Below are 18,686 nucleotides of genomic sequence, written 5' to 3'. Positions count from 1 at the left end.
TGAATCAAGTTGATCAACTCACAAAGCGCAGAAGATGTACCGAGAGGGATCAAGTGATCCCATGGTATGGTAAGAATTGTCAATTACGCTTTGTGTACTAACCCATGGTCTTCATGAGAGTTCTTTGTGGGGTTAGGTTGCGGTGTGCAAGTTCAAGTGGAGCATCACGAAGAGATCAAATGCTTGAAGCTTGCCGTCCTTTGTGGTGATAATGGACTTGTGAAGATGTGCGGAAGAGTGGCTCACCCATAGTGGAGTATGGGGGAGCAATCAACTAGTCTTCATCGAGTCAACACAATCAAGAAAGGTGGTCCAACTTGAGGGAGTCAAGATTGTCATCATCTAGCTCAAGTGGACCATGTGCAAGGCAAAGGTTTGCCCTTGATAGGTTTTCTATTTTACCGGTCTCATGATGGTAGTTGGGAGACCGGGTTATAGGATCGATTGCCGTACTATCAAGGGGGGCTCTCGATGAGTAGCTTGATCGTATCGTTCGTAGAGAGCTCAAACCATTGCATCCTTGCATCATCTTTCTTGGTTCTTGTTTGGTTCTCTTTGTGAGTCTTAGAGCTTATGGTCATCTTGATGACAAGCTCGAGTTCATCGAAAACGGAGTTCACATGCATCTTCTATGATGTTTTCGATGTTGGAGGTTTTGCCGGTTCTTCTCGGTTGGAGGTTTCACTCCTCTTTTTGTTAGGCATACCTCCCCTGCCTCTTCTTACTATAACCAGTTGCTGTTTTGATGCTACTCGTCGTCTTGTTTCCAACAAGCTTGAGTTTGCTCAATTCGGAGCTCATATGCAGAAGTTATGGCAGTTCTGGTTTTCTTGAGAGTAGTTTTTGTCTGGTCCCAGCGGTAGTACCGCTTGGAGCTCTCAGCCGTTGTACCGCTGCTTCCGGGCGGTGGTACCGCCAACTTGCTCAGCAAAGACTTGGGCGGTTGTTCCGGCCAGGCACCGCCCAAGTACCGGTCAGGCCTCTGTTTTGATGCGGTACTCGGGCGGTGGTGGCCCGGTTGGTCTGGTCATACCGGTACCACCGGTTTCCGGAGCGGTTCGACCGCTCAGGACTTAGCCGCTCGAGCGCTCAAGGCCATGCGGTTGCACCGGCCCGGTACCGCTCGACTACCGCACTCAGGGGTGACTCCCTTCTATTCCTATGCGGTGGTTGAGCGGTGGCTGGGCGGTTGGTCCGGTTGTTCTTCTCAACCGGTGCTACCGCATGGTCACCCGGTTGTACCGCCTGGTAGGGTTCTGCACGTATACTGTGAGTCCCGGTTGTACCGGGACCAGGAGCGGTAGTACCTCTCGTGTGCGGGCTGAGCACATAACGGTTGGATTTTCCCCCTCCTATAAAAGGGGGTCTTCTTCCCCATTGTACCTAACCCTTTTGAGCTCGTGTTCTTCCCCCTTTGTTGACCTTCCTTGAGCTTGCTAACTCTCATTCCCTCCATGGATTCTTGCTAGTTTTTGAGGGAAAAGAGAGAGGAGATCTAGATCCACATTTCCACCAATCACTTTCTCCTCTATGTGAGGGGAACCCCTTGGATCTAGATCTTGGAGTTCTTGGTGTTCTCCTTCTTGTTCTTCCTCTCATTTTCCTCCCTAGCATTAGTTGCTCCAGTGGGATTTGAGAGAGAAGGACTTGGGCACTCCGTGTGCCCTTGCCATTGCATTTGGTGCATCGGTTTGAGTTCTCCATGGTGATACGTGGAAGTGAAGTTTGAGAAGCTTATTACTCTTGGGTGTTTGGGCACCCTAGAGCTTGTTCCTCTTGGGTGCCTTGGCGCCCTAGACGGTTGGTGTTGTTCGGAGCTCAATCATTGTGGTGTAAAGCTCCGGGCAAGCGTCGGGGTCTCCAATTAGGTTGTGGAGATCGCCTCGAGCAATTTGACGGGTACCGGTGACCGCCCCCAAGGGTTGCCAAAGTGTACGGGTTCAGTGAACGCCCCCAAGGGTTGCCATTTTGTACGGGTTCGGTGACCGCCCTCAAGGGTCCCTTAGTGGAATCACGGCATCTTGCATTGTGCAAGGGCGTGAGGAGATTACGGTGGCCCTAGTGGCTTCTTGGGGAGCATTGTGCCTCCACACCGCTCCAAACAGAGATTAGCATCCACAAGGGTGTGAACTTCGGGATACATCATCGTCTCCGCGTGCCTCGGTTATCTCTTACCCGAGCTCTTTACTTATGCACTTTACTTTGTGATAGCCATATTGTTTCTTGTCATATATCTTGCTATCACATGGTTGCTTATCTTGCTTAGCATAAGTTGTTGGTGCACATAGGTGAGCCTAGTTGTTTTAGGTTTTGTGCTTGACAAATTAACCACTAGGTTTATTCCGCATTTGTTCAAGCCTAAATCGTAATTATGTTAAAACGCCTATTCACCCCCCTCTAGGCGACATCCACGATCTTTCACCCAACCTTTCCTTGAAGGACAAGGTTAGTATGGAAGAAGAGGATGAAGAGGAAGAAGAGGAGAGAAATCCCGAAGATACAAAATATGCTTATCATGAGCACGTGGCTCTCGCTTCAAGGCAATTTTGGAACAATAAGAACACGAGATCCAACTTCAACAAGAAAAACTCAAGTGGAGAAAAGGGCAATCCTCATGTGAGGACATGCTACAATTGTGGCAATGTGAGTCACTTTGTTGCGGAATGCCCATATGAGAAGAGGGAAGACAATGGTGGCAAGCTCATCCGAAAAGACAAGGCCAAGTCTTTCCCCAACAAGAGCAACTTCACTAAGAAGACTCCTCCCAAGGTGATGGTGGCACAAGAAGAGTACAATGAGGACGATGATGATGAATACGGTGAGTCGGTTGCCATGGCCTCCGTTGCCATTGCAACAACTCCACGTGTGTCTCTCTTCGACTCACCCAACGAGAACATCACCGCCAAGTGCCTCATGGCCAAAGCCACCAACAAGGTAACCCCCAACATCAAAACTACCATCATTACTAATCCTTCCTTGACAGATTGCATTGATGAACATGAGGGGCATAATTAGGAGGAAAATGAATTTGAGTCCTTTATGAGTAAGCTCAAGGGTAAATCCAGGAAGCACTTTGTTGCTCTCTTGGAACAACTTGGTGAAGCCAATGACATGATCAAGGCTCACGAAGATACCATCTCTAAGATGGAGGGGCATAGTCGTGACTATGCCGATGAGATTTCGAATCTCTCTAATGCTCTTGAGGAAGAGCGCGGTCATCCTTTGGCTCTTGAGGAGTCGTACAATGATGACCATGCTAAACTAAAGAAAGATCTTGATCATGCTCGTGTTGTATCTCGTGTGCTAAACTCCGAGAAGGCCAAGCTTGGGGTTGATCTTGCTAGACTCAAAGAGGAGTTTGACTTACTTGACAAGGCTCACAAGGTCTTGAAGGGTGCTCATGCTAGCCTCAAAGAGTCTCATGATCAACTCCAAGTAAAGCTAACCAAGGAGAAAGCCACTTTTCCTCATATGGTCTTAATTGATAATGCAAATGCTACTAACCCATGTTGTGAGCATGTGCATCTTGTTGAGGAGAATGCAAAGTTGAAGGAGCAACTTGAGAAAGGCCTTGTGTCATGCATACAAAGCGAGAAGAATCTCAACAACATTTTGAGCAATCAAAAGGAAGTTGTAGCCAAGGAAGGGATTGTGTACGCGCCCAAGTCCAAGAACAAGAAGAAGAATGACAAGGCCAAACGACCTCCTCCTCTCAAGCAAACCTTTGTGAAGGAGGGATAGGGTGCTTCTAAGGAGAATAAGAAGAACAATGTGAAGGGTAGCGATGCCAAGAAGGGCAATGCTACCCCTCCCAACAAAGTCAGGGACTTTAACCCTTCTTATGTGTTATGTTGTGCTAGTGATGACATGTTTATGCCAAATTTGTTGATTCTTCTTATGAGTACATTGAATGGTCTACTTGGGTTCCTAAGACCCTTGTTACTAACATCAAAGGACCCATTACACAATGGGTACCTAAATCCAAGCATTGATCTCCTGTAGGTGTTTGCTTATGGTGGAGGATCATGGTTGCTCGATAGTGGAGCCACTAATCATATGACCGGAAGCAAGGACTTGGTGGTGGACGTACACAAGATTCCATCTATGCCCACCAATGTCGAGTGGGGTGATGCCTCCTCCTATAAGGTATTGGGTGGCAAGGTTGTCATTTCTCATGATCTCACGATCAAGAAGGTCATGCTTGTTGACTCCCTTGCATACAATTTACTTTCCGTTCGTCAACTTGCACTCATGGGCTTTTCCACTTTCTTTGATATTGATATCGTGGCCCTCTTGTGGAGCAAGACTCTTAAAGTAGCCTTTGTTGGTCATGTCGAGAATGGTCTCTATGTGATTAACTTTTCGGAGCAACCCACTAAGACCGCGACATGCCTAATGGCTAAAGTTGACGTGGGATGGCTTTGGCATCGCCGTTTAGCCCATGTAAATATGAAATCTTTGCAAAGTCTTCACAAGAGGGACCATGTCCGTGGACTAACAAATGTTAGTTTTGCTAAAGATCGTGCTTGCAGTGCTTGTATCGAAGGAAAGCTACATGAAAAGGCTCACCCTCCCACGACTATCATTTACTCGAAGAGGCCTTTGGATCTCCTTCACTTGGATCTCTTTGGGCCTCCATCCTTTGATAGTCTTGGGGGTAGAAAGTATTGCTTGGTGATTGTGGATGATTATTCAAGATACACTTGGGTATATTTCTTCAAGAGGAAGAGCGAGACCCAACAAACCGTCATTGACTTTGCAAATGAAGCTCAATGTCAACCCAATGCAAAGATCTTGACAATAAGAAGTGACAACGGCACCGAGTTCAAGAACTACACCTTGGATGAGTTTGTTAGTGATGAGGGGATCAAGCATCAATATTCCGCACCTTACACCCCTCAATAAAATGGTGTAGCGGAGAGGAAGAACCAAACGTTGATGGATGCAGCAAGGACCATGATGGCGGAGTTCAAGTCTCCATACAACTTTTGGGCCGAAGGCATCAACACTGCGTGTCATGCATCCAATCGGCTCTATCTCCGCAAAGGCTTGAACAAGACTCCATATGAGATTCTCACCGGTAACAAGCCCAACCTCAAGTACTTCCGGGTGTTCGGGTGTAAGTGTTTCATTCTCAAGAAAGGTGTTCGGTTGTCTAAATTTGAGGCTAGAGCTTATGAGGGCATATTTGTTGGTTATGCTACAAACTCTCATGCTTACCATGTCCTCAATAAGTCCACAGGACTATTGAGGAGACATGTAACGTGGAGTTTGATGAGAATAACGGCTCCCAAGTGGAGCAAAGTGGCACTTGTGATGTAGGTGATGAAATTCCTCCCCAAGCCATAAGAAGAATGGGTGTTGGTTTTATCCTACCCATTGAGGATCCCCTTGTGGCCGAAGAAGAAGGACAATGTTCCACTCACGTGGGGCCATCACCAACCCAAGGCCCACATGCTTCTGAAGAACAAAGTGAAGGCCCTCAACCTCATGAACATGACCAAGGGCAAGATCATCCTCAAGATGGTGTTGAATCCCCAAGTGATGCCCAAGGTCAAGTTCTATCATCCAAGCAAGTTCAAGATCAAGAGCAAGCTCAAGATCAAGAACAAGCTCAAGACGACGCTCAAGATGATCAAGTATCCGCTCCTCAACTCTCTCCAGAGGAGGAATTAGAGCGTTGTGCCGCCAAGATCGCGTCCAAGCTATCCACCAAAGATCATCTCATGACAAATGTGTTTGGGAGCTTAAGAAAGGGTGTAAGCACTCATAGACAATTAGCAAACTATTGTGAACATCACACTTTTTCTCTTGTGTTGAACCCAGAAGGTCTATGAGGCGCTCGAGGATCCGGATTGGCTTAATGCCATGCATGAAGAACTCAACAACTTCGAGCACAACCAGGTGTGGAGATTGGTGCCAAGGCCAACGGGGAACCATAATGTCATTGGAACCAAGTGGATATTCAAGAACAAGCAAGATTCTCATGGAATTATCATTCGCAACAAGGCTTGTTTGGTAGCACAAGGCTACTCCCAAGTCGAGGGTATCGGCTACGGTGAAACCTTTGCTCATGTTGCTCGCCTTGAATCCATTCGCATGTTGATTGCTTATGCTTCTCATCACAACTTTAAGTTACAACAAATGGATGTGAAGAGTGCTTTCCTAATGGTCCTATTAATGAGTTGGTATATGTCAAGCAACCCCCCGGGTTAGAGGATCCCTATTTTCCCGATCATGTGTACCAACTCGATAAGGCACTCTATGGCCTTAAGCAAGCCCCCACGTGTGTGGTATGACCACCTTACCGAGTTGTTGCAAGATCGTGGTTTTGAAATTGGGAAAATCGACCCCACTCTTTTTACTAAGAAGGTCAAAGGGGAGTTGTTTGTGTGCCAACTATATGTTGATGATATTATCTTTGGTTCCCCTAACAAAGCTTTCAATGAGGAATTTGCCGCACTCATGACCTCCAAGTTCAAGATGTCCATGATGGGAGAGTTGAAGTTCTTTCTCGGGTTCGAAGTCAAGCAACAAAGAGAAGGAACCTTCATCAACCAAGCCAAATACACTCAAGACATGCTCAAGAGATTCAAGCTAAGTGATGTCAAGCCGGCTTCCACTCCAATGTCCATCAAATGCCAACTTGACATATGTAAAGCGGTGGATCAAAAGTTATATCGCTCCATGATTGGCTCCTTGCTTTACCTTTGTGCATCTAGACCGGATATCATGTTGAGTGTGGGAATTTGTGCACGATTTCAAGCCGCACCTAAGGAAAGCCACTATGTGGCAGTCAAGCAAATCTTTCGATATTTGGCTCATACCCCAAACTTTGGCTTATGGTATCCAAGAGGATCTAACTTCAACCTTGTGGGCTATTCAGACTCCGATTGGGTGGGAGACAAAGTGGATAGGAAGTCCACTTCCGGAGGGTGCCAATTTCTTGGTTGCTCTTTGGTGAGTTGGTCTTCCAAGAAGCAAAGTTGTGTGTCTCTCTCGTCCATGGAAGCGGAGTATGTGGCTGCCGGTAGTTGTTGTGCACAACTTCTTTGGATGAGGCAAACTTTAAAGGATTACGGTGTCATTTGTGACAAAGTGCCTCTTTGGTGTGACAATGAAAGTGCCATCAAGATTTCTCTCAACCCGGTGCAACACTTCAAGACGAAGCATATTGAGATCCGGTGTCACTTCATCCGGGATCATATTAGGCGAGGGGAGATCGAGCTCAACTATCTCAATACTCATGATTACCTTGCAGATATCTTCACAAAGCCTTTGGATGAAGCAAGATTTCACGAGTTAAGGCATGAGCTAAATATCATTGATTCGAGCAATGTTGCTTGAACCCTTGCACATTCCACCATACTCAACTTGTTATCTTGTCTAGGTGTAGGCATGGACATAGGGGGAGTGTTGTTCTCTCAATGAACTCTCCCTCCCCCCATTATGCATAAATTGATCAACTCTTTCACATTAGCCATTGTTGATGGTACTTGTGCTTCAAAGATGAGTTTTGGTCATGGGCCCAAGGATAATTCTTTGCGGTGCCATACCAATTGACTCAAACATAGGTGGCTCCGTCCACCGCCCTCTCTTTGGAGAGGCCGTGTTGCGTGTTTAGTCCTTGTTGTCTCTTGCGTTTCTTTATTCGTGCCGAGCTTGAGTGTGTGGTCTCGTGGGTTAGCTCTTTGGTGTGTTCGTTCGCGTGAAGGTTGCAGTGCAAAGGCCTCTTTCTTCTTTGTTTTTGAAACATGCATTTTCTTGGGTTCACGGTACTACCGTGGTTCGCCACGGTACTACCGCAGGAGCTGCGCACGGTACTACCGCACCCAGCACGACAGTAATTTTTTACTGCCGCATGGGGGAGCAGTACTACCGCCCATGGTGCGGTACTTCCGCCCAGGCGGTACTACCGCGATGACACGCAGTACTACCGCGCAATCAAGAGCGCGTGAGGGTTAAGAGCGGGAAGGGGGAGTTCCAACTTCCCCATACCCATTCAACTCTTTTCCCCACGTCATCTCTCTCTCTCTCCTGCCCAAGAACGGCGCCGGAGACCCTCGCCGGATCTCCGTCTCCGGCCGCTCTCCTCGCATTCCGTCCGGTGGGATCGTTCCCCACCACTTCCTCTTGCCATGGAACAAGGTTTCTCCCCAAATCCCTCTCTCTTTGGTTCGTTCTTTCGTTTCTAGGTCTTTGGGGAGATGCATGTTGTTCTTGAGATTTTAGGCCAAATCTTTGCAAGAGTAGGATGTAGGAGAGTAGTAATGCGTAGAGATGGTACTTGATATGTTGCCCCGTGGGCAGTCATCCTTCCATGTTGTTCTTCCATGTAGCAGTCATCCTTCCATGTTGTTCTTTCGTTGTCATGGCTGTGCTTAGATCCATTGGAGGTTCGGATCTGGCACCGTGCGGTACTACCGCATATCTGGTGCGGTACTTCCGCTCCACTGGAGCAGTACTACTGCGCGAGGCACGGCACTAAAATTCTACTGCCGCTCCAAGACATGGTACTACTGTGTCGTCCTGGCGCGGTACTACCGTGGCTAGGAGCAGCACTAAAATTTTAGTACCGCGCACCCCTGCGGTACTACCGATGTTGTCAAATCTACCATGTGGCATTTACCAAGTGCGAGTTCTACTTGTTTCACCTGTTTTGCTGTGGTCTTTGCATTGATCCTTCTCGTTTCTCTTGCGTGTTTTTGTGTTTTTGTGTCATAGGTGGTGGCTCCGGTGCCCATGCACGCCGTTCCAATCCCAGCCGTGACACGGGCTCCAAGCATTTGCGCAACCAAGATGAAGCTCCAGAGGGCTCCAATGCCCCCAACGCAGGACCAAGACCACCGCCACCAAGCTCAAGGAGCCCTCCATGGGCATGGATGAGATACCTCTTGCGGAGTTTGTCACTCGAAGGAAGATCAACCCCTATGTGAATCATCGTGCCAACTTCAGAGGGAATGATCTGTTCTGGACTAAGCAACCGTATCTCATTTATCTGGATGTGATCAAGGCCAAGCAGAACATATATGTGGACGTGCACTGGATCGACATGAATCATATGAGGCAGGATAAGCATCGTGCCTATTTTGGTGAGGCTCTGGATCTGGTGGAGCAGTTTGGCATTGAGGATGTGATCTCTTTCCACCTGGATTATGACCCTGAGATTGTGGCCCAGTTCTTTGCCACGGTCCACTTCCATCCTAATGAGGAACGGACCATGACCTGGATGACCAATGGACAGCGGATGACTACTACATGGAAGGATTTCATGGATTTGCTTTGGGTTCCTGATGAGGGGCTCAACACGCCCGTTGGTGTTCGCCCTCATGCCAATTCTGAGTCAGCCAACAAGAACAAGCTTCAACCCTACTATGTTGAGAAGTTGCTTCCCAGTGGCAAGAAGGCGTGGGTGCTGAACTCCTTCCTTGACATCATGTATCGCATCTTCCGCAACTCCCTCTTTCCTCGCATTGGTGACAAGGACAAGGTGCATGCCTATCTTGTGGATATGATGCTCATTTGTGAGGAGGCACGCCACTCTCAGTCACAACCACTTGATGTCTCACATATCATGTGTTGCGAGCTTCGGTTTGCGGTTTTCAATCGTAAGGTACCCATCTATGGACCTTACATGTTTCTGTTGATCTCGAAGACTTGGGAGAAGCTCTTTCTCGATGAGGAGTTTCTTGCCCCTGACTGGACTCGTCATGAGCCCATCAAGCTCTGTGTCAAGACCGAGTGGGCCAACACTACTACCCATGCTGAGGTAACGGCTGCTCAGATGGATGTGGATGAGGATGAGATTGAGGAGGAGGACGCTGCTGAGGACAACTCTGCTGGCTACTCGCCTAAGGTTGTCAGAATCACGATTTTGAATCGGATCGGAGCTTTGATGGTAAGATCGCAAATCGTAGAATCTTCACTATCAGGATCGTAGAAACGTAGATTCTATGAACTAAGATCGTAGAATCATAGGGGTTAGTTTGGATTGTAAAGTCATAGAATCGTATAATAGAATCGCAATTCTGACAACCTTGCTCGCCTTCATCTTCTGAGCCCTCTTGGGCTAAGAAGCTGAAGAATAAGATGAAGGCTCTATTCTGCATGCAGGCCAAGGGGTAGTACCGGTCTCATATTGCTCAGAAGGAGAGTCGCCTCCGTGACAAGTGGATCTTGAGGACGTTTGGCGAGGAGATATCCAGCGGGTCTGAGAAGGTCATCACGCCAAAGGAAGACTGGATGGCGAAGCAGGGCTACAAGTGGATTGATTCTGAGGAGGACAAGGAGGAGACCGTCCCTGCTGCTGAGTTTGACGAGGATTGTGACGAGTGATCGCTTCAGCTTGAGCCACCACTTGTGTCGTAGGTGTCCTCTCTGCCTTTTTGGTGTCTCGATGCCAAAGGGGGAGAGAGTGTAGGATTTGCGAGTTGTGTGTCGTGTTTCATCTTTTCGCTTTGCTTTCATTCTGTTGAACCTCGTTTGCTTTGGTTTGGTTTGTGCTTGTGAGTCCTTTCTATCATATGGTGTAAGACATATGCACTCTAGCGTACCTTATTGATCCTATGCTATCTTGTGATCTTTACTTTATGCTCTTAGCCATTATCTTGCTTAGTGTTAGCCTTTTTGTTGCAAGATATGCCTTGTCTATAAAATATAGGGGGAGTGTTGATCCTAGTATGTGTGTCGTGCAGTCCAAAGCACTTCTCTAGATAGCACACATCTAGGGGGAGCCCGTCTATATTTTAGAGATGTGGGGTTTTCCCATGTTCTATGTTATCTCCCTCTGTGCAAATCCCGTATTGTCATCAATCCACCAAAAAGGGGGAGATTGTAAGGGCATATTTATCCCTTAGTTGTTTTGGTGATTGATGACAATGCATTTGCGGACTAATCATATGCACTGAGTATTTCATACATATCATGACTAGGCACAAGACGATTTGATGCCCCTCAAAGACTGTTGAAGACGGTGTTTCTCTACGTTTCTTTTCGGTGGATTTGAGTCATAGGAAAGCCGTACTATTAAGAGGGGGTCCGCGTCGGAAAGGTTTGGGTGGAATCATCACGTACACGTCCCCTCCTTTCGCACCCCCTTTCCTTTGGCTCTTTGGAGCATCCTTCGTTTATCCGTGTCTCTGCTAAATGAAGGATTTCTAGTGTTGCTGCTCTGAGGCTCGCGGTAGTACTGCTCTTTGGAGCGGTTGTACCACGGGGCCTTACGGTAGTACCGGCCGTAGGTGTGGTAGTACCGCTTCTTGGGAGCGGTAGTACCGTGGCCTCAGGCCAGGCTCAGCCACTCCAGCGGTTGTAGGGGCGGATGTAATTTATTACATCCGCGTCCTGCACGTTAGTACCACCCCTTGGGTGCGGTAGTACCGTGAGCCCTGGCCTGGCACAACAACATGAGCGGAAGTAGGGGCAGATGTAATTTTTTACATCCGCGCCCTACGCGGTAGTACCACTCCTGGCTTGCAGTACTACCGTGTCAGATTTTTTCACAGATCCCAACTCAGCGGAAGTTGCTACGGATGTATTTTTATATGTCCATGCCTTCCTGTATCTGGACTATCCCTACCTTGCGGTAGTACCGCAAAGGGGAGCGGTAGTACCGTGCTAGCGGTTCTACCGCCCTCTGCTTCATTGCATCAGGGTTAGTTTGGTTCCTGCTGCTTGGGTGGTAGTACTGCGGTGCCTCGTGGTAGTACTATGTGCCCAAGCGGTAGTACCGCGTCCCCGGTGTGGTAGTACTGTGCTTCGCAGGCTGAGTTGGTGGATAACGGTTGGATTTGTTCTTCCACTATATAAGGGGTGTCCTCTTCTCCGAGTCGACCACCTCTTCCACCTTTAAGCTCCATTGTTGCTCCAAGCTCCATTTTCGCCCGATCTCTCTCCCTAGCCGATCAAACTTGTTGATCTCCTAGGGATTGGTTGAGAAGGCCTAGATCTACACATCCACCAGGAAATATTTGAATCCCCACTAATCTCTCACGGATCTTGTTACTCTTGGGTGTTTCGGCACCCTAGACGGTTGAGGTCACCGTGGAGCCATATTCCATTGTGGTGAAGCTTCGTGGTGTCGTTGGGAGCCTCCAATTAAGTTGTGGAGATAGCCCCAACCTTGTTTGTATAGGTCCGGTCGCCGCCTCCAAGGGCATCAATAGTGGAATCACGACATCTCGCATTGTGTGAGGCCGGGAGGAGAATACGGTGGCCCTAGTGGCTTCTTGGGGAGCATTGTGCCTCCACACCGCTCCAACGGAGACGTACTTCCCTTCAAAAGTAAGGAACTTTGGTAACACATCCTCGTCTTCACCGGCTCCACTCTTGGTTATCTCGTGCCTTTACTTGTGCAAGCTTATTTGTATTATATCCCTTGCTTGTGTGTGATAAGTCTCCAACGTATCTATAATTTTTGATTGTTCCATGCTATTATATTATCAACCTTGGATGTTTTATATGCATTTATGTGCTATTCTATATGATTTTTGGGACTAACCTATTAACCTAGAGCCCAGTGCCAGTTTCTGTTTTTTCCTTGTTTTTGAGTTCTACAGAAAATGAAAATGAAAATGAAACGGAGTCCAATTGACCTGAAACTTCACGGAACTTATTCTTGGACCAAAAGAAGGCCATGGAGTAAAAGAGTTGGGCCAAAAGAGTCCCAGCTGCCCACGAGGGTGGGGGCGCGAGCTTTGATATAATAGTTGGATCTTATGATGTTTCTCCCCCTCTAATCTCTTGTGATGGATTGAGTTTTCCCTTTAAAGTTATCTTATCGGATTGGGTCTTTAAGGATTTGAGAACACTTGATGTATGTCTTGCATGTGCTTATCTGTGGTGACAATGGAATATTCATGTGATCCACTTGATGTATGTTTTGGTGATCAACTTGCGAGTTCCGTGACCTCGTGAACTTATGCATAGGGGTTGGAACACGTTTTCATCTTGACTCTCCGGTAGAAACTTTGGGGCACTCTTTGAAGTTCTTTGTGTTGGTTGAATAGATGAATCTGAGATTGTGTGATGCATATCATATAATCATACCCACGGATACTTGAGGTGACATTGGAGTATCTAGGTGACATTAGGGTTTTGGTTGATTTTTGTCTTAAGGTGTTATTCTAGTATGAACTCTATGATAGATCGAACGGAAATAATAGCTTTGTGTTATTTTACTATGGACTCTTGAATAGATTGATCAGAAAGAATAAATTTGAGGTGGTTTCATACACAATAATCTCTTCGTTTGTTCTCCTCTATTAGTGACTTTGGAGTGACTCTTTGTTGCATGTTGAAGGATAGTTATATGATCCAATTATGTTATTATTGTTGAGAGAACTTGCACTAGTGAAAGTATGAACCCTAGGCCTTGTTTCGTAGCATTGCAATACCGTTTACGCTCACTTTTACCACTTGCTGCCTTGTTGTTTTTATATTTTCAGATTATAAAACCTATATCTACCATCCATATTGCACTTGTATCACTATCTCTTCGCCGAACTAGTGCACCTATACAATTTACCATTGTATTGGGTGTGTTGGGGACACAAGAGTCTCTTTGTTATTTGGTTGCAGGGTTGTTGAGAGAGACCATCTTCATCCTACGCCTCCCACGGATTGATAAACCTTAGGTCATCCACTTGAGGGAAATTTTTTACTGCCCTACAAACCTCTGCACTTGGAGGCCCAACAACGTCTACAAGAAGCAGGTTGTGTAGTAGACATCAAGCTCTTTTCTGGCGCCGTTGCCAGGGAGGTTACCGCTTGAAGGTATATCTTTAGATCTTGCAATCGAATCTTTTAGTTTCTTGTTTTATCACTAGTTTAGTTTATAAAAGAGAATTATAAAAAATGGAATAGAGGATACCTCATATGCTTCATCTTTTTAATGTCTTCCATGAAAATAAGTATTCTGATAATTGTGCCAAAGTGTTAGAAGAAGAGTGCATTAGAATGTTTGGCACTAAATATTTGAATGATGAGCATGATTGCAATGTTATTAGTATGAATTCTTTGAATACCCGTGATGCTAATGATATGCAAAGCCACAAGCTTGGGGAAGCTATGTTTGATGAAGATGATATTTTTTGTCTCCCAAGTTTTGATGAGCAAATTTATTATGATGATAGCATGCCTCCTATTTATGATGATTATATTGATGAAAGTGGGTTTGGAAGAGTGTCAACTTTAGGAAGTGATGATCCCACTATTTTGGAGGGTGTTGAATCTTATTGTGATAATTATAAAAGTGGATTTGGCGAGGTCATGACTTTATTTAGTAATGATTCCACTATTTCGGAAGAGGTTCCAATTGATTATGAGAACAAAGTTGCTATCTATGATGATTATTGTGATGACATGTATTCTATAAAGAATAATGATATCCATGAAACTTGTCATCATGATTTAAACTTTCAATTGGATTATGCTTCACATGATAGTTATTTTGTTGAGTGTGCTTCCACTACTATTCATGAGAAGAAATTTCCTTATGTGGGGAGTAATAAAAATTCTATGCTTGTAGATCATGAAAAGAATGCTTTATGTGATGGTTATATTGTTGAATTCATTCATGATGCTACTTAAAATTATTATGAGGGAGGAATATATGCTTGTAGGAGTTGCAATAATATCAAGTTTCCTCTCTATGTGCTTAAAGTTTTAAAGTTATGCTTATTTTACCTTCCTATGCAAGTTGATCCTTGTTCCCACAAGTTGTTTGCTCACAAAATACCTATGCATAGGAAGTGGGTTAGACTTAAATGTGATTTTAATATGCTTCATGATGCTCCCGTTATGTTTCAATTCTTATCTTTTATGTGAGCATCGTTGAAATCATCATGCCTAGCTAGGGGCGTTAAACGATAGCGCTTGTTGGGAGGCAACCCAATTTTATTTTTGTTCCTTGATTTTTGCTCCTGTTTAGTAATAAATAATTCATATAGCCTCTGTTTATATGTGGTTTTATGCTTTTAATTAGTGTTTGTGCCAAGTAGAACCTTTGGGAAGACTTGGGTGAAGTCTTTGTGATCTTGCTGTAAAAAACAGAAACTTTAGCGCTCACGAGATTAGCTGCCATTTTTACTGGAGAGTGCGATTAGGTTGATTATTTTTGCATATGATTAATAGACAAATTACTCAGGTGCACCAATTTATTTCAGAATTTTTTTGGGTTACAGAAGTATTCGAATGATACAGATTACTACAGACTATTCTGTTTTTGACAGATTCTGTTTTCATAGTGTTGTTTGCTTATTTTGATGAATCTATGAGTAGTATCGGAGGGTATGAACCATAGAGAAGTTTGAATACAGTAGATATTACACCAATATTAATTTAGAATGAGTTCACAACAGTACCTGAGTGGTGATTTATTTTCTTATACAAACGGAGCTTATGAGTTTTCTGTTGAGTTTTGTGTTGTGAAGTTTTCAAGTTTTGGGTAAAGATTTGATGGATTATGGAATAAGGAGTGGAAAGAGCCTAAGCTTTGGGATTCCCAAGGCACCCCAAGGTAAAATTCAAGGACAACCAAGATCCTAAGCTTGGGGATGCCCCGGAAGGCATCCCCTCTTTCGTCTTCTTCTATCAGTAACTTTACTTGAGGCTATATTTTTATTCACCACATGATATGTGTTTTGCTTGGAGCATCTTTTATGATTTGAGTCTTTGATTTTTAGTTTACCACAATCATCCTTTCTGTACACACCTTTTGGGAGGGACACACATGAATTGGAAGTTATTAGAATACTCTATGTGCTTCACTTATATCTTTTGAGCTAGATAATTTTGCTCTAGTGCTTCACTTATATCTTTTTAGAGCACGATGGTGGTTTTATTTTATAGAAATTATTGATCTCTCATGCTTCACTTATATTATTTTGAGAGTCCTTTAGAACAGCATGGTAATTTGCTTTGGTTATGAAATTAGTCCTAATATGATTGGCATCCAAGATGAGTATAATAAAAACTATCATAGAAAGTGCATTGAGTACTAGGAGAAGTTTGATACTTGATAATTGTTTTGAGATATAAAGATAGTGATATTAGAGTTGTGCTAGTTGAGTAGTTGTGAATTTGAGAAATACTTGTTTTGAAGTTTGCAAGTCCCGTAGCATACACGTATGGTAACCGTTGTGTAACAAATTTGAAATATGAGGTGTTATTTGATTGTCATCCTTATGAGTGGCGGTCGGGGACGAGCGATGGTCTTTTCCTACCAATCTATCCCCCTAGGAGCATGCGCGTAATGCTTGGTTTTTGATGACTTGTAGATTTTTGCAAGAAGTATGTGAGTTCTTTATGACTAATGTTGAGTCCATGGGTTATACGCACTCTCACTGATGACCCACAAGTATAGGGGATCTATCGTAGTCCTTTCAATAAGTAAGAGTGTCGAACCCAACAAGGAGCAGAAGGAAATGATAAGTGGTTTTCAGCAAGGTATTCTCTGCAAGTACTGAAATAAGTGGCAACAGATAGTTTTGTGATGAGATAATTTGTAACGAGCAACAAGTAACAAAAGTAAATAAAGTGAAGCAAGGTGGCCCAATCCTTTTTGTAGCAAAGGACAAGCCTGGACAAACTCTTATATAAGGAAAAGCGCTCCCGAGGACACATGGGAATATCGTCAAGCTAGTTTTCATCACGTTCATATGATTCGCGTTCGGTACTTTGATAATTTGACATGTGGGTGGACCGGTGCTTGGGTGCTGTTCTTACTTGAACAAGCATCCCACTTATGATTAACCTCTATTGCAAGCATCATCAACTACAACAAAAGTATTAAGGTAAAACTAACCATAACATGAAACATATGGATCCAAATCAGCCCCTTACGAAGCAACGCATAAACTAGGGTTTAAGCTTCTGTCACTCTAGCAACCCATCATCTACTTATTACTTCCCAATGCCTTCCTCTAGGCCCAAATAATGGTGAAGTGTTATGTAGTCGACGTTCACATAACACCACTAGAGGCTAGACAACATACATCTTATCAAAATATCGAACGAATACCAAATTCACATGACTACTAATAGCAAGACTTCTCCCTTGTCCTCAGGAACAAACGTAACTACTCACAAAGCATATTCATGTTCATAATCAGAGGGGTAATAATATGCATAAAGGATCTGAACATATGATCTTCCACCAATTAAACCAACTAGCATCAACTACAAGGAGTAATTAACACTACTAGCAACCTACTAGCACCAATCCCGGACTTGGAGACAAGAATTGGATACAAGAGATGAACTAGGGTTTTGAGATGAGATGGTGCTGATGAAGGTGTTGATGGAGATTGGCCTCTCCCGATGAGAGGAGTGTTGGTGATGATGATGGCGATGATTTCCCCTCCGGGAGGGAAGTTTCCCCAGCAGAACAGCTCTGCCGGAGCCCTAGATTGGTTCCGCCAAGGTTCCGCCTAGGTTCCACCTCGTGGCGGTGGAGTTTCATCCCGAAAGGTTGCTTCTTATTTTTTTCTCGACGAAAGACTTCATATAGGAGAAGATGGTCATCGGAGAGCCACCAGGGGCCCACGAGGTAGGGGCGCGCCCTAGGGGGGGCGCCCCCACCCTCGTGGGAAGGGTGTGGGCCCCCTGGTCTTCATCTTTGGCGAGGATTTTTCATTATTTATTATAAGGTATTCCATGGAGTTTCAGGACTTTTGGAGTTGTGCAGAATAGGTCTCTAATATTTGCTCCTTTTCCAGCCCAGAATTCCAGCTGCCGGCATTCTCCCTCCTTATGTAAACCTTGTAAAATAAGAGAGAATAGCCATAAGTATTGTGACATAATGTGAAATAACAGCCCATAATGCAATAAATATCGATATAAAAGCATGATGCAAAATGGACGTGTCAACTCCCCCAAGCTTAGACCTCGCTTGTCCTCAAGCAAAAGCCAATAACAATAAATATGTCCCCATGTTTAGAGGTAGAGGCGTCGATAAAAATAAAATACGGACATGAGGGCATCATGATTACTCTCATAACAGCAACATACATAGATATTGTCATATGATTACTTATGTTCAAGTGATGATCTATTCACAATGCAAAAGTATGAATCAGAAACCTTATTGAGAACCAACAAACTATAACCTCAATCATTGAAGCAATTGCAATTTATCATAACATCAGAAAGAGCCTATGTCAGAGCTAAAAAGCAAGTCCACATACTCAACTATCATCTAGTCCTTCATAATTGCTAACACTCGCGCAATACTTGTGCTTACGGAGTTTTAATCGGACACAGAGAAAGATAGGGGCTTATAGTTTCGCTCCACAACCTTTTACCTCAAGGGTAATGTCAACAATAATAACTCATGCCCCCCTACATCCAATTAGATATATATATATATATATATATATATATATATATATATCGGGTTCTTTCCAACATGTCGGGCTTGCCAAAGGATAAAATGAAAAATGGAGAGGTGAAGATCACCATGATACTTGCATAAGGTAGAAGATAATAATAAAATATAGGCCCTTCGCAGAGGGAAGCAGAGGTTGCCATGCGCTTTTATGGTTGGATGCACAAAATCTTAATGCAAAAGAACGTCACTTTATATTGCCCCTTGTGATATGAACCTTTATTATGCAGTCCGTCGCTTTTATTACTTCCACATCACAAGATCATATAAAGCTTATTTCTCCCACACTAATCATACATAT

This window comes from Triticum urartu, chromosome 3A, assembly GCF_056163025.1.
Source record: "Triticum urartu cultivar PI428250 chromosome 3A, HENAU_Tu73, whole genome shotgun sequence".
Classification (NCBI taxonomy): Eukaryota; Viridiplantae; Streptophyta; class Magnoliopsida; order Poales; family Poaceae; genus Triticum; species Triticum urartu.
The sequence above is the reverse complement of the archived record's forward strand: the minus strand, read 5'-3'. Positions refer to the sequence as shown.